The sequence below is a fragment of the Equus caballus genome, chromosome 6 (assembly GCF_041296265.1).
Source record: "Equus caballus isolate H_3958 breed thoroughbred chromosome 6, TB-T2T, whole genome shotgun sequence".
Classification (NCBI taxonomy): Eukaryota; Metazoa; Chordata; class Mammalia; order Perissodactyla; family Equidae; genus Equus; species Equus caballus.
In genome coordinates this window covers 77813473-77835452 of record NC_091689.1, presented here as the reverse complement: position 1 = coordinate 77835452, position 21980 = coordinate 77813473, and the positions used below count along the sequence as shown (strand labels likewise).

At 40.5% G+C, this 21980-nt stretch overlaps 1 protein-coding gene across 8 annotated transcripts in view; it reads left to right on the top strand.

Moving 5' to 3' along the window:
• The first annotated feature begins 101 nt into the window (after nt 1-101).
• SLC38A4 (solute carrier family 38 member 4) overlaps nt 102-21980 on the top strand; it is a 70339-nt gene continuing 48460 nt past the window's right edge. For 2 of the 8 annotated variants that reach the window (XM_070271294.1, XM_070271298.1), the window contains exon 1: nt 1333-1439. The gene's annotated coding sequence lies outside the window, so the exon portion shown is untranslated. Of the gene's footprint in view, nt 256-701; nt 848-1332; nt 1440-21980 lie in introns of those variants that run through there. The other 6 variants (XM_023643433.2, XM_070271293.1, XM_070271292.1 and 3 more) reach the window with 6 other exon arrangements.

Sequence of the window (21980 nt, the reverse complement as noted above, 5' to 3'; positions counted from 1 at the left end):
AGGGACAGCTGGACAACTCAGCCCCACCTGGGAGGATGCTGTCGTTTACATCTCAGGTTGCCGCCTGACGATTGGTGGCTGGGCTGGAAGGGAGGGTCCGCAGGAAACGCGACACTGGGGATGCTGCCCCCTATCACATGATGGAAATTTCCACTCTTTAGGAAGGCGAAAAGAAAAGAAAGAAGGGTCTGTCTATCCACCCTTTTCCGATACTTCCCCTGGATCCTAATCGGAAGAGAGTAGAAAAAGAGGCAGGTGAGTGAAACTTTTCGTATTTTCTGTTGGACTTAGAAACGTGTCAATGTGCAAACTCGTGGCTGGATCCCAGCCGGGATGGGTGTTTGCGTGTGTGTGCGCGCGCACGGGGACACTCACACGTGTGCAGCGCAGTCCTTCAACTGTCCGGGGCTTAGGTTAGGCGTTGCTGCTCATCAGACCTTGTTGATGGTCCCCAGTTATTCTTACTATTTTCCAAAGGATCACAGTTTGGGTGGGTTATTGCAGGCTAGTGACCAGGTTGACTCCAAGTTAAGTAAACCAGGGCACACGCAGGGAAGGGAGACTGGCTGGGCAGGCTCATGTGTGACTCCGTTTGCAAGGAAAGGTGGCTGTGCCAAGGCAGCCTATTCCCGGGGGGCAGGAGGGGGGTGGCTGGGGCACCCCCGGCCGCGGCCCCGGAATTCCCTGGGCGCTTGGGTTTCGAGTTGGGTGTACTGGGACCGCTTCCACCGCCGGGGCCGCGCCGCCTGCCTAGTGGAGGGGACTCGACCCCGCTGCGGAAGCTGGCTCTGCCTCAGCTCGGGATTCTGCTGGCAAGGTGTTACCCGAGGCGCGGGACCTGGGCCAGGTGGGGACACTGGGTGCAGGACTCAAAATAGAGCCCTTGTCCTTGACAGCTGGGCCACCCAGGAGGCCAGCACAGTTCCTTGGGTGGGGGGGGCACAGTTCCTCGGGTGGGGGGCTCCGGCCTGGGGATCCCCCGCGGAGTCTCCTTCAGGAGAGGAGGAAGGCGAGAGCATTGCTGGGTCTGGGGGGGCCTCTGCCCTGGGCGGTGGGCGGCTTCGCACACTGAGCCCGTGGCTCCGAGGGAGGCGTCCCGCGCCGTCGGATTGGAAAGCGCGGGGCGCGCTGGAAAGAGGGAGGCGCAGCGCAGAAATGGGGAACGGAAAGGCGAGTGGAGTCCGGGAAAGGGAGAGAGGGCGTCGGAGAAGAGGGGAGAAGCCCACGGAGGAGAGGAGAAGGGAAGAGTCATAAGAGGCCAGACCCCAAGAGGGTGGGAGTGGGAGGGAAAATGGAGAGAAGAGGAGAGAAGGGAGGAGGGATCCTGTACGCAGGGGGCCTCCCCAGTCCGGGAGAGGAGAGAGCTGAGCGCAGGGACGAGCCAGCCGCGCGCTGGGGGCGGCGCGCAGGGAGGGGCTCTTGGTCTCGCGGTGGCACCGGTAGGCTCTGCGCCCCTGGTCGGCGTGGGCTGGAGTGGAGGCGCGGAGCGGGGGGACTCGCGAGTCTTCCGGGATCCCTTTGCTGATCAAGCAGGGAGAGGTGGAGAGTGTCCCTTCCATGCGCGCAGGGACCAGCCCAGGGAGGAGAACCGGGCTGCTGACTTGGTTGGAGGAAAGGGGACGAACTAAACTGGGAACCCAGGCCTGGGAGAGTTAGTCGCTGGTGTGCCAGGGCGTGTGCGGAGGAGTGCGGGGTAGTGGTTGGGGGCCTAGAGGGACTTGGCGAGGCCGGGAGATCCCGAGCCGCAGTCCTCCGCCGAGCCCTTAGCTACCTGGGCTTGATTTCACTGAAGGGGGACCGGTTACTCTTGATACCTGTTTCTCAGTGCGAAAGGTATATGTCTACCTGTCTCAAGGGGCTCTCAGATTCCCAGAAAAAGAGATGAAGGAAGTAGCAGCGGCCCTGGAGGTGTAAGCAGACCCTGACTGCCCACTTCCCACGGCCGCCCCCTCCCCCAGGGCTCCTGGACCTGCTTGCTTTGTTATCCGTTGGGAGTCGCACAGCTTCTCACCCTTAAGGAGAGGAGGCAGCGGACTTCACCATGGATGGCCTTTTTCTCAGTTTCCTGGTTTCCTATATTCAGCTGCTGCTTCTTTTTTTCTTTTTGTTTGTTCGTTTGTTTGTTGCTTCCAGGCAGCGCGGGCATAATCATGAGGCCTGAATTGTCTCATGCTGTAAAGACAGCATCCTACACCTGGATCACAATTTCCAGGGCCTGGGAGCTGGGGCTGTAGCTTGGGTTCGTTCCAACTTTAGCTTTGCCTTTGGCAGACCTTAACTTTTTTGTGGAGCTGGGGTGGGGAAATTAGTCCCCTCTTGTTTTTTGTTCTTGTTGTTTTTGTCCCCACTGCACTGCAAACACGTCTCTAAGGAGTCAGTGAGATTGGTGGACTCTCTCTTATGGAACACAAGAAATACGTGTGTGTGATATACCCTTTCAAATTCTAGAAAAATCAATCTACAGAAAATCTATGTTCCAGGTAGAAGTTTGTGACAGAGATGCTAAAGAGAACATCTGATCTTCCGAAATTACTGAAATCATGTGTTCAGAGACAGGAGGCTTTTTTGGGCTGATTTTTATCACAAAACATCAAAAAGCAGGAAGACTGGTATAAGGGGATAAGTAACTTTCCCAGCTGCAGGGGTGGGAGCTCTTCTGCCAGAGGAGGCAGAGAAGGTGCCCCCAGGAGGCTAGTGGCTACCAGATTAATGATAATAATGGCTCACACATTAATATCAGTTATTAGATTCCTGATGTGTTACTAAGTGCTTCTTTGACGTTAACATTTGATGCTCATAACAACTTTATAAGATAGATTCTATTATTATACCCATTTGACAGATCAGGAAATGGAGATACATAGTGTGGAAAACACAGAATGTCTTTGGAAGTTCTATTTGGGTGTTCATTATTCTCAAATGTAAATGGGCAATTCTTTTTCACTTTGCCCTTTGTCATGGGCAGGACTGGACAGGTGACTTCTAGGGACCCAAAGCTGACTTCTTGGTCTATTACAGACTAATCCTATCCAAGAAAGCCAAGGACATGATCCTGCAGCTAAGACTGAATCTTTGCAGGCCCAGGACTGGATTTGCTATCCAGTGACATTTGAGAAATGCATTGTCTAACTATGGTTACCTGGCGGCTTATCAAACGCTGAGGGTGGGCAAAAAATGGACAGCACCTGGTAGACTTCTGTGCTAAATATTTCTCTTCTGTATCATTGTCTTTGTTCATTTCTGCAGTGTTTTCAGGTATCTATTCCTTTTTTTCCCCCTTATCCCTTGGACAGACTTACTAATATTTTCTAACTATTTTTAAAAATTTAAACTCCTTTTTTTTTACTTTTTATATATCCAAAGCAATGATTTTTATAAAATCATAGGTTTAATGGGGTTTAATAACTAGTGAAATATTGTAATGTATGTCAAAATAATAATACAGTTTTTAAAAACGTGCTTCCATGGATCACCTGAAATCATCTTGCCTGCCACTACTGCCCTGATGACATCTTGTAGGGACAATAAGGGGTGGGAGTAGGGAAGAGACAAAGGAAAGAAAAGAAGGACTCTCGGAGCCAGACTTGGAGCTAAGCCCTTTACACATGTGAACCACATTTCATCGTCATACAGGACTCTCTACTACAGGTGTTTGTTATCTTCATTTTACAGAGGAGGAAATCAACGCTCAGAGAAATTAAGGAAAGAACCAAGGGTCACACAGCTAGTAAGCAACAGTTCTGGCATCAGAACTATGTCCCTCCTATGCCAAAGTTCCTGCTTCTAGTAAAGAGAGCAGTGAGAGAAAGACTACTAGAGAACAAAAACTTAAGGAAACGAGAAGCTTAGAAAGATGTTACACAACAGAGAAGGATTGAGAGATAGGAGAATGGAAAAAACCGAATCACTTTCATGTGACTGCTAATCTGCCCCTGGACTTCCTTTACTGTTTTCGTAATGACCTAATTCCATTCATTCATTCCACAAACAATCATTGAGTTTTATTATCTTCCAGAAACTGTATTAAGAGTTTCTTTTATGCCTGTCTTCCTAAATCCTACCACTGTCCTGGGCAAAGACTAGGTGCTCAAGAAATGTTTGTCGAATAAACGAATTAGTCTGGCACGGGAAAGAATAAATAAGCAAATAGTTGCACCAACAGCATGTTAACGGCCAGGGAAAAATCAGATTTGAGCGCTCTGCCACTGAACCTGGCTTAGGAAAGGGGTCAGAGAACATTTCAAGACCAGGTGATGCCTGAGCTGGGTTTTGAAGCAGAAGTAAATGTTAGCCAGGCAAAGAAGTGAAGAAAGTGGGAGAGGATTCTCAACAGAAAGACCGGCCTGAACAGAGGAAGGAGAAGGTGGGAGCCACTTTGGGAACTGACATTCAGTACTGGGAAGTGAAGAATGCCAGAGAAGGGGCTGGGACGGAGGTGTGGTCTGGGAGGTGGAAGGTGTGGTCTGGGAGGTCCTTAAACATTCCCTCTGCAAGTGTCTCATAGCTCTCTACCCGGCCCTTGGATTTCGGAAGTGAACTATAAACAAAATGACTGAACCCAGGAATTAGCAATACATTTTATTATTTTATCATTTTATTATGGCCCTAGAACAGTGAACCTATAGTGTTTAGACTCCTTACACTGTTAGGGTTTTAAAATCTGTGTTCAAATGGAAAGACGAGACTTTGTCGTCCCATGTATGGGAAAACCAAATTATTTTTCTTGTTCTCAAGGGGCATTTCTCTTTTAGCATAGATACAATCTACACCATCACGAAAAAGACTTCCAAACAAATGTTCTAGGTTTTTCTTGGAGGGTAGCAGGGGAGGGGGGGATTTCTCTCTTTATATCAGTTTTTAGTGGTTTTATTTTTTATATTAGTGTGTTACAGAGTAGTCAGGAAGTAAAATGTATTTCAAAAAAATAAGATGAGATGGGGAATGGAATGTCACCCTCCTATCTCCAAAGTAGATGTTTCTCCCAGTCAAGACTCTGGCTTTTGATACTAGACTTTGAAAACTCAACTGCTAATGTCTCTTCTCTCTGTAGGCATCTTTTATACCAATTTGTCTTTCTAGGCTCAGAGGTCTGCATGCCACTTCCACACTTGCAAAATACTCTTAGTCATACTGCTATTAGGAAGGGAATTCAAAGGATAAATGAAATTACAAATAATCCAAAACCTAATTTCGGTTCATAGATTAAATCCTCCACTTTTTAGCATTATCCTTGAGCAAGTTTTGTAATCTTTCTGAGCTTCAATCTCTTTATCTATAAAATCAGGATCATAATAATATCTACCTCGTGAGACTGTTATGAGGATGAAATGAGTTAACAGATGTAAAATGCTTAGGCTAATGACTGATACAGAGTAAGCACTCAATATGTGATAACTGTTATTTATTATCTGCCGCCCGAAGCATTATTTGAAATGTTAACAAACGTCTATACTAAATGTTCTTTGATAATGTGTTTTCCTCTAACTGTTGTAACTAAAATGAAGGAAGCAGAAGGGAGGGAATGAAAAAAGGACTAAATATGTAATACTCAAGCAGGACAGTCCAGCTCAGAATAACATCATTCCGTGTATAATAAGACTGAAAAGTTCCCTTATTTCCTGTTGGCTATTTGCTGCTATGGCTCCTGATAAATCTACTGTGTATTCATCATTAAAATGAACAGCAACTCCAGTTCCCTTGTTTTCTCTCATTTTTCTCTTTTGATCATGCAGTCACCCTGGTGCCTCACATAGTACCCAGCATACATAACACACTCAGGCTTGTTTGTTGAATGGATGAAGGAAGGGAAACCTATTTCTTTTTTTTTTTTAACAGTATTTATTCTTCAACTGAACATTTTTTCATTGCAATATTAAAAGCCTTTGCAAAGTGAATTTGTTCATTGTTGATAGTATAAATATTTTAAAATTATTTATTGAGTATGCATTGCTGCGTATGAAGTACGCATTGCTGCATGTGAAGTACTCAGGCTTGCGCGTCAGGCTGTGTGGATACGAATCCCAGTGCCCTCAGAGCTGAGCTACCTGCATTCAGTTCTTTGCTGTCTTATTTGGACTTCCTGCATTCAAATTTTGGCCCTGCCACTTTATAGCCAAGTGACCTTCAGCAGGTCGCTTAACCTGACTGCTTCTCTTCATCTGTAAAATGATGGGAATAGTTCCTACTTCATAAGGATTTTATGAGCATTAAATGAGTTAATATGTGTAAAGTATTTGGAACCACATTTGGCACTTTGTGAGCTCTAGGGGTGTCTGTTAAACAGTTAAAAAAAGCCCTGGTTTTCCAATTAGATATAATAACAGTACCTACCTTACAGAATTGGTTCAATGCACATAATTGCAGGGCACATAAGAAACACTCAAAAAATGTGACAATTACTATCGCTATTATTGCAAATCTTTATTTATTTTTCTGTTATGAGCAATGGGAGCCCCGACTTAGTCTTTCCATTTTTTGGTCTATTGAAAGTCTTGTTGATTCTAACTCAATTTCCACTGCTAACTTTTTCTCCCCACCCTGTGTTTGTCCTGTCATTTTACCTTGCGTCGTTTGCACCTTTTACACCACATACTCCTCAAACCAGGACTTTGCTCTTTGTTTTGGCATAATTTTATAACACTGGGTACACTCACGGTACTATAAAAATGTTAAGAAAAAAGATGTAATTCACCAAGAGGCCACTTTGGCCGACACCTGGTCGGGCTGCTGTTCTGTTTGCCGTGTTGGTCCTGAGGCCGGCCGCCCGGCAGCATCTCCCACGGTGGCTGGTGGCTGGGGCCTCGCGGGTGACGAGCGCGTCGAGCGCGTCCTGCGCGGCCGCCGGGGTGCAAGGAGCGTGAGCTGAGTGGTGGCGCGCGGAAAGGACCGCGGGAAGCCACTGGCTCAGGACACCGCGCCGCTCACAGATTTGCTGGCGTTGCTGCCACTCTGCTAGAGACCAGGCAAGGGAGTGACATGCACTTGGAAGGAGAAGTGAACAAGGTGGGAAGAGGGAGGGATTCATTAAGGAGAGAAGCTACGGTGGCCCTTGCTGTTTTAGGAAACATTTGCTGCGTGCTACCTGGGGCTACACCTGCTATGGTCTGATTTTCTGGAATTTTTCCAAATGGGAGGAATGCCGTACCTGAATGCAGAATGTACTTGTAAACAATATAACCAAACTGACCTCGGTTGTTAAAGCGCTCCCTGACAGGGTTCGTGTTTCCGGTCTTGCTTCCTGAATGCCTGAAAAGCAATCAGATGGTTCAGAGCACTACATAAATGGAGCGATTTTATTATAGTCCTGAGAACACTTTTCATCACTATTTTATTCCTTCTTGTTTTTCAAAGCAATTCTTTAATAACAGCACACTTTAAAAAAAATCAGACATTTTTGACGTGTGTCTCTATGCTATGTTTACACTTGCTCTGCAGATGAGTTCATACTGTTGGTTGACTTACATATATTTAAATTTTTTATTTTGAAGTAATTATAGAGTCACAGGAAGTTACAAAGGCAATGCAGAGAGGCCCCATATCCCTTTCACCTAGTTTCCTCCAATCCTTATATGGGACCTGATTTTCTTAGAATATCAAAAGCAGGAAATTGGCATTGGTACAATACGTGTGTATCGTTTCTATGTCACTTTATCACATACATAGATTTGTGCAAACACCGCCACAACCAAGATACAAGACTTCCATCGCTACAAAGCTCTCCCTTATAATTACACCCACTCCTTCTCCCTACTCCTGGCAACCAGGTGTTTTCCATCTCTAGATTTTTAACATTTTGAGAATGTGACATAAATGGAATTGTACTGTATGTGATCTTTTTGAGACTGATTTTCTTTATTCAGCATGATGCTCTTGAGATCCATTTGAGTTGTTGTATCAATAGTTTGGTCCTTTTTATTGGCAAGTAGTATTTCAGTTGCTTGACTATATTTAGTGGTATATTTTTTTCTCTCCATTGACATACTTATTTAGAGCTTCAGTTGGTTTAAAGAGATGCTGAGGGCACTTGGTAAGGTGAAAATTGTGAGGGCAAAATTTGAATAAGCTTTTCTCTTCACAGTGACATTTATGTGTGATAGGGCAAAAGGATGGATAAACTACATCATCGTTTAAGATAGGCCACCTGAGGATTGGAACGGAGAAAAGGAATAGGGCAGAGAAAAGTGTGTAATTAGATGATAAAGTATAAAATTGGTCACATTTTAAAATTTCCACACCCATATGATAATCTATCCTGTGATTTCACCCTTAGTAGGACAACTCAGATTTCTTGAAACTAATAAAAACAATGCCTCTGCAATAGAGAATTCCCTCCCAGTCTATGCTCAGTCACATTACTGACAACTTCGGGACAGAGGCATGGCTGGAAATGACAGCAAGTCATTCTAGGGTTTGACAGGGGTCACCCAGAATCAAAAGAGCATCTTTAGCCCTAAGGTAGCTATCAACTCTCAAGAGACTGTCAGTTTTATACTACTCTGACCTTTCACCCACACCTACTGGTGGGAGGAGCTTAAGTCAGTTTTTTTTGTTTTGCTTTGTTTTGCTTTTGCTGAGGAAGATTTGCCCTGAGCTAATATCTACGCCAGTCTTCCTCTATGTTGTGTGTGGGTCGCCATCACAGCATGGCCACCAATGAGTAGTGTAGGTCCACACCTGGGAACCGAATTTGAGCCACCGAAGCAGAGCATGCCGAACTTAACCACTAGGCCATGAGGCAGCCCCAAAGTCAGGTTTTATTTAAAACAAAGATGTTATCCTTCACCCAAATGCCCACCAGCATGGGGAACCTGGGCACTAGTGGCTATACCTAGCTAAGCGAAGCGCCTCACTTCTCAATAGTCCCTAGAGGAGTTGGGAGCGTCCCTGCCTTCAGCCAGCATGTATTGGAGAGCTCTCGCCCCACCCTACCCGGGTCCCCAAGCGGAGGAGAGGACAACATATCCACTACTCTCTGAAAGTGTAAATATCCCTTTGAGTTTTTAGAATTTTACATTTGGGACTTTCAAAGACATATTGTCAATTCACAAAATAACAAAAACTATCAGTCTAGAGCCCTGACTAGACCCACGTCTAACTGAGGGTACACCCCAAGTCTCCATTCTGATGATTTCTGTTACCAGAAAAATATTCATTATCCTAAGCCCTGCCAGAGGATGGAGGGCAGGTAGGGGATGCTGGTTCCAAAGTCTAAACAGAGGAATGACCGTCATAACTAAAATAACATATAACTCCTTTTATAGACAAATCTACTTTTCTGAATCTTTCGAAATGGAATAGAATCATTTGTGCTGTCTTTACGATTTATTTTATTTTGTGTAAACCTTGGATATCTCGTGTGGCTTTGCAGGCTGTTCTTCTGGGTCCTGTCTCCTGTGTGTGGACCATACGGTCCCCCAGCCTGCGGGAGGGCAGATAACTCAGGCCTGTAATCGTGAGGGAGTGCATACTTCGCTGTCCACGGGGAAACTGAACAAAAGGTCCACTGGACTTTGTTTCCCTCTCTTACATTGTGCTGTTTACTTATTTGACTAATGATGACAGTCCTTAGAGGGGTGTGACAAGAAATGTAAACACATAGACTATGGTTCCCAACATTGCAGGCATTGTTTTCTTAAGGGGTGACTGGAGAGCTTGTTTGTTTTTTAAACTTTGTCTGTAAAGAGAAGAACTAGAGTTTCTCTGAAGGAAAAATAAAATACAAATGCTTCATGCACTGTATCAATATAGACAAAAATCAAGCATTAGCTGTACAATTACTTTCGAGCAATTTTGTAATACTATAGCAGTACTACACTTTGAAGAATGAAAACAAATACAATGCTTTCCATTATTTTTTTATACCAGAATTCCATAAAGTGCAAACTCTTTAACCTGGCAGGCAGGGTCAGCCTCAGCCGGCCTCTAACAAACATTCCATTTGAGCTCAAGTGGACTCTAGCTGTTTTGGTGTTCCTGAGGCCAACCTTCTGATCCCATTTCTCCTGCCTGGAACCCCTGCTCCCCACGCGAAATCACGCCATTGAAATCACTCCATGAAACCTGGTCACTTTGCCCCAGCTCCCGTGCTGAGCTCTCCAGTTCAGTCCCAAGACTTAAATATCGGGATCCTGTTAGGAATAGTGTCCAAAACAAAGTAAGCGCCCAAAGGTGATGGAATGTCATTAGGAGCCAGGCTCTGCAGTCAGCCATGGAGGTGAGTCCTGGCTCAGCCACTCCTTCACTAGCTTTGGTCTCTAGGTAAGTTACTCCGTCTTTCTGAGCATCAGTTGCGTCACTTGTAAACTGGGGATAATGATAACACCTATCCCAGAGGTGAGGGTATTACTGATTTGATACATGTCAAGTGCTTGGCACTGTGCTGGGCTACCACGAATATGCTTACTACTAGTGAGAACTTTAAAAAACGAGATTTCAGACTTTACAAAATTATCAGGATTATGGTCTGAGTGAAGGATGCAGACCACAAAACTTGAATGTTTAGGCTTCTCTGTGTCTCTCAACCCTAATTGCTATCATAAGAAGGGACAGGGCCCCTCTATACCTATCAACCAGGAGGAAAGACTCTCCAGTTGGCCACCCAGTGAGATTAAACACAAACAGATTGAAACAGAATGACTCTTCCCTTCTTAGATGTAATAGAAATATGTGTGGTTTGGCACAGATTTTATTTTTGGTAAGAAGTAATCAAATCATGGATGAATTTCTATAAAGAAGGGAGCAAATGCTAGATATTAGCTTAAAGAGTGATTAAAATAGCCTCATGATGAGTCATCCATCCTTGAAGCTATTTACAAATACAACCTGTAGCCTTAGAAAAGTGAAAATTTTAATGAATTCACTGGTTGTTTGAGCTACATGATATAAATTATTAGGTTTTCTGATATTCTACAGATCGATTGATATTTTACTGAAGCATGGCTTCAGTCAAATCAAGGGCATAACCATTAGTGCCTTTTTTGGTTACACTGGTATCTAAACAAACCCCTTTTGTGTCTTGCATTACACTTCTGAAAATGATGTGTTCAGACCACAGCATACAGTTACAAACAGAACAGCAATACTTGCAATAAACAGCAAGGTAGATTGGATTGGGATAAAGGCTGCAGTCAAATGCAGATTCTGGTGTCGTCCTGTTCCTGAGGCCACATCTTAAATAATTACTCTGTGTTCAGTGATTGGAACTCTATATGTACCAGTGTTTGAAAACAACAACCCCCCCCCCCAAAGATGTCCTTAAAATTAAGTAAGGTGCACATGTGCACATGGATATGCATAAATTTTACAGGTACGAAAGATGGAAATTCTGCTCAAAAGTCTCACTTGTCTAACTAAGGATATGGAAAAACTCTTTGTTACGTGATTAGAGAATGTGGTGTTCTAGTTAAGAGGAGATTATACCTGCCTTGGATCGTCAATTTTCAGAGAATTAGAATACAGCAAGATCTATTTTAAAATCAAAATTCTATTGAACATAATTTAATCTTTCAATGTTTCAGAGTGCCTTAGGCTCACTATTGTTAACTTCATCTATAATGGCAAAACTCAAAAGTGCTAGTTAGTAGAAGTTTCTGGTTGGCTGAAGGAATTTGTAGTATCATCCTTCTGCAAACTTTTGGGAAGAATATCAAGAAAAATATATGTAGTAGTTCTAAACTAAGATACTTAAACCTTTCTAATACAGAAAATTTCTAACATATTCTAAAGCAGAGAATAGTATAATGAAACTCCAGCTTCACCCAGGTTCAACAATTATCAATATTCATCTGTTGCATTTCATCCATACCCACATCTTTCCTCGCTGCTACCCCCACCACCATCATCACTAGATTATTTCCTAGGAAATCCAAGTCATCATATAATTTTATCCATACATGATTCAGTATGCATCTCAAAAAGATAAAAGTCTTTAAGAATAACTAAAATATTATCTCATCTTAAATAAACCAACATTTCCTTAATATTATCAAATATCCAGGCTGTGTTTAAATATCTCTGTCTCCTTCTTTTTTGTTTTACCCTTAGTTTGTTTGAATCCTAATCCAAACAGACTTCACACACTCACTGGTTGATGTCTCTTAAGTCTGTTTCAATCTGTAGGTTCAGTGACCTCTCATCTCTTTTTTTTCCCCTTACAATTTATTTAATGATGAAACCCAGTCATTTGTCCTACAGAATCTCCACTATTCTGAATTTTGTTTATTTATACAACTTTTAAAGTCCTCAGACTCCGATATTCTCCCTTTTCTATCCAACCCTCATAACCGCCTTCTCTTTTAAAGAAAAATTGTACCTTGTTGTCGTTTCTTTACCTGTTTCCTTGAGGATCCTCCAGCCTACGTTTTGCCCAATTTTGCCCAAATCTTTTCTCTTAATACCCATGATTTACCTAACACTTCTTCCTGATGGAACCTGGCTGACCTTTTCAATCAAGTTTCAAAATGTGTCCTGGTCTACTCACCCAGGGGGCTTATGCAACTCTCTAAGATTGCAAGACATCACCAGTAAACAAGAGGGGTTGTTTTGATTTAAGAAATTGTGCCACCTATTTTTTAAAAAGTACTTCTCTATAACTGATACACAGATATATTTACTAGGAAATTATATATTTGGGATTTGCTTTAAAATAATGGGGTGGTGGGGGTGGTTTACGTGTAATAAGATTGGCCACGGCTGATAATTATTGAAACTGGATAATGCATGTGTGAGGTTTCACTGTATTTTTCCATCTACAGTCGTATAATTTGAAATTTTCCATAGAAAGAAAGAAAAATGAAGTGTGCCATATTGTCTAAGCTAAGTAATGAAACATTTTGTTTGGGAGGCTTATATTGTAACACTTTGATGTCTAAGGAAGAATGCACTTGCTTTTCTCAGTCTGCAACTCTGGTTCCCCTAAAAACAAGTCAGTTTTTAAGTAAAAAATCAGCAAACAAATAATATTTAAATGAAATGGGGAAGTGGTTTGGAAAGATTGAAAATGTGACTCGTGCAGAGGTAATTCATAGGTTTTCGGATTTGTCTGAGCTGCCTTCCTTAAGATTCTAGTGTGGCAGAGCTCCTTGACGTGCCCCTGTAGTCTACCAAGAGCTGATGAATGACTCTTGAAAGAGGAGCGACCCAAACCATTTGGTTATCTCATGACAAAAGATGCTAGGATGGATTATGAAGGCCACACTTACAAGCTTTCCCTGCTACTATGCAGGTGAGCAGGCAGATCCTATTTTCCAATGAGCAAGTCAAAAGCAAACCTTTCCCACAACCCATCAGCTTTTAACTTTGGTCTGATTTCTCTTTATTCTATTCAACTGTTGAAAACAGAACAGCATTTAACACCTTGGGTTTACGCTAGCCGTCTACACTAGAAAACGCTTTAAAGGACACTTAGCCTTTATTAATAATAATGTCCTATTACTTCATTAGATTATATTTAATTGAGTAATTTATTTGCTAGTAATTAATTTTTCACTGTAATCAGCCACACAACAGCAAAATTTAAGGTTTTAGAAATATTTTCGTGAGCAAAAGGTGAGAAGTCAACATTTAATCGTATTTATTATTACCAATTTAAATACATAATAATATTGTTGGTGATATTTTTACTTTTACAAGTGTAAAAGTATCTTACAGATTCGTGCAGGCTGGGCCCCAACTCCGTAAGCCATATCTTCTTTGTAAGCTCTTAAGTTGCTCAACCTGGAACTCTCCTGTCATGGATTTTTCAGGAATTTGATCCTCTCCACTGGTGCAAGGTTAGTCTATACTCAGATCCCCAGTGCCTCTGAGCTGTTACTTCCTACATAGTCACTTTTTAAAAATTTTTATCAGAATTGAAATAAAAAGCCAGATGCTGCCCCTTTGTAATTCTTTCAATAAAACTAATATTATATATGTCTATATTTCTGAGTTTCTAGGTTTGTAAATATTTTACGTTTTGCAAAAAAAATTAGCAAAACAATTCAATGGCCCATGTGAATACACTTTTTATTCTTTTATTCTCCACCAAAATCGACTGAGAAAGATAAATGAGGGCAGCACACTTTTGAACACTGACAGTAAGGAAATAGTTGTGTGATGGATTTTAAATTCCATGTGATATGAGCCCCAAATATACCAGTTATTGAGGCCAAAAGAAGGCCCAACCACCTGCCTACCTCACACTAAAGCACAATCATTTTCTCACAATAAAAGTAAATGTTTCATACTTGTCCTTTAGAAACAGTATAGAGTGGCTTTTTTGCAGATTCTTCAATGTTTACTTTTAACAAATAAACTTCAAGCATACATAGAAAATATCAAGCAAAATAAAAATGAGGCATTATATTTACGTATCATGTTTTTATGAAGCAATAGTTGTCGACTTCAATTCTTACATTGCTATGGTTGTATCTTCTTTGCCAGAGTCACTGTTATGTATCCAAATACATTACACCTTTAAGATTCCTTTTGTAAATATAACAATAGTAATAATAAGTACTTAGAAATATGCAAACTACTTAGAAATATTCTTATGTCTCATATGAAATATTATCACTGTACACATTTCCATTTTGCAGAACATCTAATCTGTACCTGTACAACTAACATATTTTTGTATGTTTCTTTAAAAAAAAAGTTCTCTTTATCTTAGAAACATGTATATGCTTTGTATTGCAGTGGTTGCTATGGCAAATCTGTATATTTTTTAAAATACCAGACCAGAGTAAACAGACATTGCAGAAGACTGAGGGAGTGCTGGAGGCATCAAGACCGTGTCAGCATTTCTGTTATAAATATATGTTTTTTCAGGGTTTCCTAAGTGTGAAATGTTAACTCCATAACAAGTTAACACAATGCTAATGCCCGAGTGGCTGAATATTTTAAAGGGCCTGCTATAAAGAAACAATTTCTCTTGGGGATCTGTGACTATTGCAGATAACAAAAGTTTGGGGACCATTCGTGGACCATTCATGGAATGTTTGCCGGTAGGCCTAGGAATTAAATTTGCCATCTGGTTTTTAGCCAAGAATACGGAATGAAATTTTTGAATTGGGGTTTAGTTAATATATGATTCTTCTGAATGAAAAATAATCTTCTGTTGAAGAGTAGATTCTCATAAAAATATTAAGCACCTAGGCTATTTTATGTGGCTCCCCGATTTAAAAATGTACAACCAACAGCAACAATTCATATTTATTTAGTTCTCACTGTATTCCAGGCTCTGTACTAAGTTCTTTACATATATTATCTCACTTGTGGAAAAGTAAATAAAGAATATATATGGCATCTTTAATAAGTTACTATTCTGTGCAAAAATAAGGAAAGAAGGAAGGAAGGAATAACAGAATAAAAAATAAGAAGAGGTCTTAATTTACCAGTCTGCTCAAGATATAAAATGAAGGCCATCTCCGTATGTTTGTAGAGCCAGAGAGAGAGAGCAAGATAGGAACCACTTAGAATCCTTGAAAAGTTATTTCCCCCGCAAATTTACTCAAATACAAGCCTTGTGTCAATTATTCTTAAATAGTTTCAGCAGTCCCAACATAGAATAGCTGTGATTGGATGAGATCATGCAAAGCTTTGAAAGAAAATTGTTTCTTAAACACTTTAGGTGAAAACTCATGTGCCACAAAGCCATGTGGCCTCATCTGTTTCTGCATACTCAAAATGAATTTATATATACTCCTGAATATTCCTCATGGCTATGTATAAACATTTGTGCTGATGCGTATAGAAACTGAGTAATTTTGTGTGCTGAAATCCTAGGAAAAAAAGAATAAACAGAGCCTCAAATTTTTCACTGTAGCTGGAGTGATTTAGCTTATTGAGTTCATCATAAGGAGATTTCTCTGCTGAGAAGGCATCTAAAAATGCGTTTCATCTTTTTGCCATATATTCATAAATCCTTATATTAGTGTAATAAAAATAAACTATACTGGATATTAAAGAGATATCTAAATAATGTTTCTTGTGACACAAACATGACCAGAAAACACTGAGTAAAATCCTAGGAGCTTCTTCAACAACTCCCTGCAGCTTCATTTTCTGTATTTTGTGTTGTGGTTCTTGCTCCTGTTGATTCTTTCCCTAATTGGGTATGCGAGTAATGCTAATCTTTTTTTTTTTGAGAAAGATTAGCCCTGAGCTAACATCTGCTGCCAATCCTCTTTTTGCTGAGGAAGACTGGCCCTGAGCTAACATCCGTGCCCATCTTCCTCTGCTTTATATGTGGGATGCCTATCACAGCATGGCTTGACACTTGGTGCCATGTCCGCACCCAGGATCCGAACTGGCAAACTCTGGGCCGCCGAAGCGGAATCCGCACACTTAACCACTGCGCCATCGGGCTCGCCCCTGAGTAATGCTAATCTTGTTTACTTACTGATTGCCCCAGGAAAACCAGTCTAGAGGACTATACATTAGACAATGAATAATTCAGCAGACTAGGTATTGCTATCCTACCAGCAAATAGTGGGATTGATTTTTTAAGACTAAATTTACCTTATAAAAATTAAACTGAGTTGTTGAGACCATGAATTTTAGTAGTCTGAATAGGTACTAAGCTTAAAAACATCTATATTTGTGTAAAAAATATACTTCAATATTATTCTGTTTAGGAGAAAAACAGGAAGTTAGTCCTGTCAGTATATTTACACTCATGTGAAAACAGCTCAATATCTCAGCAACTGGAAGACCAACTGTTTGAAAGAGAAAGAGATGGAAAGCAAGTAAATTATCAGAGCGGACATCAGCAGCTTCCATCAGCATTGTATTCATTCCCGTTTAGACCCATAGCACCTAATGGGTGAAAAAACTGGCATGTTTCTGAAATAGCATAAGAATATTTTATAAGAACACTAAAGTTTTTTTTTTTTTTCAAATAAACAAGTTAGCTTTATTATTTGGCTTGTATTTCACTGTAGAAATGTGCAATATAAAATTTAACATAAAAACAATAGAATTTTGTACAGTATAAAATTCTTTGAACAAGCAATAAACACACAAACACTAACATACACCATGTATAAGGAGGATCAATAGATAGATGAGAGACAGATATAATATTGGGACTATTATAAGGAAAACAACTCAAAATTAATGAAAATTCTGTTAAGAAGTATCCATAATTTCAGGTATAGAACTATAAGTAGTGATTCTTTTTTTTTTTTTATTGCAGTAACATTGGATTATAACATTATATAGCTTTCGGATGTACATCGTAATATATTTCAAATTCTGTATAGATTACATCATGTTCACCACCCAAAAACTAATTATAGTCCGTGAGCACACATGAACCTAATTACCCCTTTCACCCTCCCCACTCCTTCCGTCCCCTCTGGTAACCACCAATCCAATCTCTGTTGCTATGTCTTTGTTTGTCATTTTTATCTTCTACTTATGAGTGAGATCATATGGTATTTGACTTTCTCCCTCTGACTTAATTCACTTAGCATAATACCCTCAGAGTCCATCCATGTTGTCACAAATGGCTGGATTTCATCATTTCCTTTGACTGAATAGTATTCCATTGTGTATAAATACCGTATCTTCTTTAACCATTCATCCCTTGATGGGCACCTAGGTCGCTTCCAAGTCTTGGCTATTGTGTATAATGCTGCGATGAACATAGGGGTGCATGTATCTTTATGCATTTGTGTTTTCAAGTTCTTTGAATAAATACCCAGCAGTGGGATAGCTGGATCAAATGGTAGATCTATTCTTAATTTTCTGAGGATACTCCATAATTCTTTCCATAGTGGCTGCAGCAGTTTGCACTCCCACCAGCAGTGTACAAGGGTTCCCTTCTCTCCACATCCTCTCCAACACTTGTTGTTTCCTGTCTTGTTAATTATAGCCATTCTGACCAGAGTGAGGTGATATCTCATTGTAGTTTTGATTTGCATTTCCCTGATAGCTAATGATGCTGGACATCTTTTCATATGCCTGTTGGCCATCTGTATATCTTCTTCGGGGAAATCTCTCTTCAGATCTTTTTCCCATTTTTTAATTGGATTGTTGGTTTTTTCGTTGTTGACACATATGAGAAGAACACTAAAGATTTTAAAATAATGTTTTTAATTTCTATAAAGCTTTCTATTTGAAAACACCTACATATGTGTTTCCTCATTTCTAAATCTCAAAGAGTGAATCAAACTAGACCTAATAAGGGATTTGACACCATAGTCTTTCAGACTTCAACTCAAATTCTAAGCAGTCTTATCCAGGTTAACGTCAAATTAATGAGAAGTAGCAATATATGCATGCTTGTAAGACTTCCTTATATTCAAGAGATGTAAAGATGGAAGCTATGGAGTCCTGTTTGATCAAGGAGCTGCCTCGAAGAGAGCCAGCCATCTGTTTACACTGCCAGCTTACCGTGCACTGATTCACAGTGCTTAAAGAGGTCTTACCTTTGAATCAACTCACTACGATTAGACCAAAACTATGTGGTTAGCAAATTTCAGAATTAGTACAAAAATGCCCACAAATCTCAAATCCTAGAGGGTAAGCAAAATGTAGATCACTTACTTTGGCATTTAGAAAATGTGTCTTGGCACATCTTTGGGTCTTGATGTTTTGTCAGTCTCACCAAAAGGAAAAATAACCCAAAGCAAAGCCTAACCAAACCCCCCAAAATCTACCAGTGAGTTTGTATGTTTAAACACTGCCTCTGAGCACAGGCCCAGAGGTAAATATGTACCGTGGTGCTGTGCAGCTTCACAGGTTGGTTAACGTTAAACACGTTTTGCAAACCATCTTATTACGAGGTTGTTTTCTGAGATTCCATGGGTCAGGGTCAAAACCTGCCGTTTTCTAGCTTTTCAGCCGTGCTAATCAGTAGTTTAACAAATGAAATAATGGTCCGATAAGCAGTAACAATACCCTTCCAAAGCAAAAGGTGTTGAAATGAATTTAATTCTATGATCAATTTTGCTAATATCACATTGCTCTTATAAATGAACGGCAATAAAAATACCTTTCACGTTTATAGTGCTTAAATATCCATTAGCTCATTTAACTCTCGTAGTAACCTTGTGTAATAGCTTTTATTAGACCCAGTTTTAAAGAGAAAATTGAGTTCCAGAATATTTACATGACTTTATCTATTTATTCAACAAAGACTTATCAGGTAGGTACCATATTAGGTTTTGAAGTTACAGACAATTCATTAAATATACATATATAACAAATACTTACATCATGTTTACTTTGTGCCAGACACTCTTCTAAATGTTCTACAAATATTAACTTCAATAATCCTCATAACAGCAGTGTGAGGTGGGCACTATTATGTCCTTTTTACAGATGAGGAAACTGAGGCACGGAGATGGCAAACAACTTGCCCAAAGTCAAAGCAGCTAATAAGTGACAGGAATCGGATTTAAGTGTAGGCAGTCGAGCTCCAGAATCTATACTAGTTGACCTTGTGCTATGCTGAATAAGATACTGTGTCTGTTCCTGAGGACTTTGAAGTCTAGAAGGGCAGATGTAGACCAATATATTAGGACAGCGTATAAGCACAACAGCAAAGCTTGTAGGAAGCAGAGACAGCACAGAGGAGGGAGGCGTTAACTCTACCTGGTCTAGAGTCTCTTAGCTATGGGGAATGGGGAGATCCCATTGGAATGGCGTACAATGGGGATCACATCTGAATGCTTGAATTTGAACTTCAGAGTCAATAGGTTCTGCATTTCACAGGGCAGTCCCATATTTGGTAAAAGAATTTGGAATTACAGTGAGAAGACAACAGTGCACTTATAGGAACATAGCATATGAACTAAAGGATAAAAACTGAGCTTCTTTGAACAGGAAAAATAAGCACTATGGTTCCTACTAGATATAAATGTAAACATAGATACAGGATTACAGATCTCTGTCTTCATATATGTAACATAGAACACATAATTTAATATATACGTAGATACCAACAGAACTTTCCTGTGTATCTACTCAACTGTAGAGCTCTTTAGTTATTCTAAGGCTTGTGGTCACTCAGAAAACACAGAGCCAGACATTCGGAAATAGAAGGAAAGCCTAAAGACAGGGAGGCACTGATGGACATGATTCGGGGCACATTATAGATGTTCAGTGGTTACTCCCTCATGGAATGATTGCTTGATTGACAGATTGAAAAGACGAATGGCGGGGCTGGCCCCATGGCCGAGTGGTTAAGTTTGTGGTTCTGCTTGGGCAGCTCAGGGTTTCGCCAGTTCGGATCCTGGGCACAGACATGGTGCCACTCATCAGGCCATGTTGAGGCGGCATCCCACATGCCACGACTAGAAGGACCCACAACTAAAAAAAACATATATACAACTATGTACTTGGGGGATTTAGGGTGAAAACGCAATAAAAAATTTATTTATTTAAAAACAGGAATGGGAAAGAAAAAAAGACTAAAGACAATTCATTTGTTCTTCGCCTTTTAACTTTGGTAAAAATTTTGGTGAAGAGAATTAGTTAAGTCGAAATATTTAAAACCAGAATTTTATGTCAAATGTTAGAATTTTACATCCAACATGTTTCTGTTAGACAACTACTTTACTATTTTTTTTACTGCTACATAAGTGTACCTACCACCTATTTACATTTTTAAGTTTTCTAGTCCAAAGAGTGGCAAAGGAGCTCCGTGGGAAGAAAGAAATAACTATTTTGCCAGTTTAAACTACAGTCATGTTTACAAGTGTATTTTCCTCCCATTGTAGATCCTCGATAAATGAATGAGTGAATTTCATTTGTGCCTCCCAATGGTCCTGTTGTCACCCCAGAAATCAAATACTTTTTTTTTTCTTGTGAGGAAGACTTGCCCTGACCTAACATCTGGTGCCAATTCTCCTCTCTTTTTGCTTGAGGAAGATTCGCCCTGAGCTAACATCTGTGCCAGTCTTCCTCTACTTTGCAGGTGGGATGCCTCCACAGCATGACTGATGAGTGGAGTAGGTCTGCATCTGGGATCCAAACCCACAAACCCGGGCCACCAAAGCACAGCACATAGAACTTTAACCTCTAGACCACTGGGCCAGCCCCAATTATATACTTTTTCTAAATGAGAAGATGAAGGCCCAGAGAGTTTACTGACTTGTTGATACTTCCACAGCTAGTACGTGATGGAGTTAGAACTTGAACCCCAATCTTCTGAATGGGAATCCACTGCTAAACGTTAGCATAACAAAGGAGGAAGGACTCGTTCAGCCATTCAGATCCTTTGGGTGCCAGAAGCCTTCCCTTGTAGATTAGAAAGGATAAACAAGACAGTTGCAAGACAGAAAAAGTGAGCTCCTCTCAGCATTCCTTTGAAAAAATTAATGTTTAAAGTCTTAAGCAAGCTTCCAAGAAAATGCCATCAGCCTTTTTAACTGGAGAAAAGGGCACGAGCAAAATTATTTGCATAAATACGATTGTCTTATGCATATATAAAAATCAGATCACCCATCTTAAAAAGCAAGTGTCAGTCTTCCAGTTGTTACTTATCACACTACACTAAATACTGTAAAAAAGAATTAGAGACTATAGAGGCTTGCAAATTAAGATATTAATATTACTGGGTAAATTACTGATCTAATTTACTTAAGTATCAGTCTGTACTCAGATGTATTTTACGATAATTAAGAAAAGGTTAAATGTGTGGAACCTTGGATTTTATCTCAAAAAATAATCTTCAAATATCTAGGAAAGAATAGAGAAAGAGTGGAAATTTCTAGAGTTAAAGTTCAATTTCCTTAAGACTTGTAATTAGCTCCTTTCTCATATATTTTACATTATTTGAAGCAAAATACCTCATGAACCTGAACTTTTCTGTTCTTAGCCAAATTGTATAACATAACAATCCTGATGGTCCCAGCCCAGGCGAACACTCTCTCCAGGGATGCAATGCAGGCAAGAACTGGCTCGTGCTAGCCTGGTGGTTTTTACTGTTTGTGGCGACCTTTATTAACACAATTTCTAAGGAATCACACTTTCTTCACATGTCTGAAATTTTG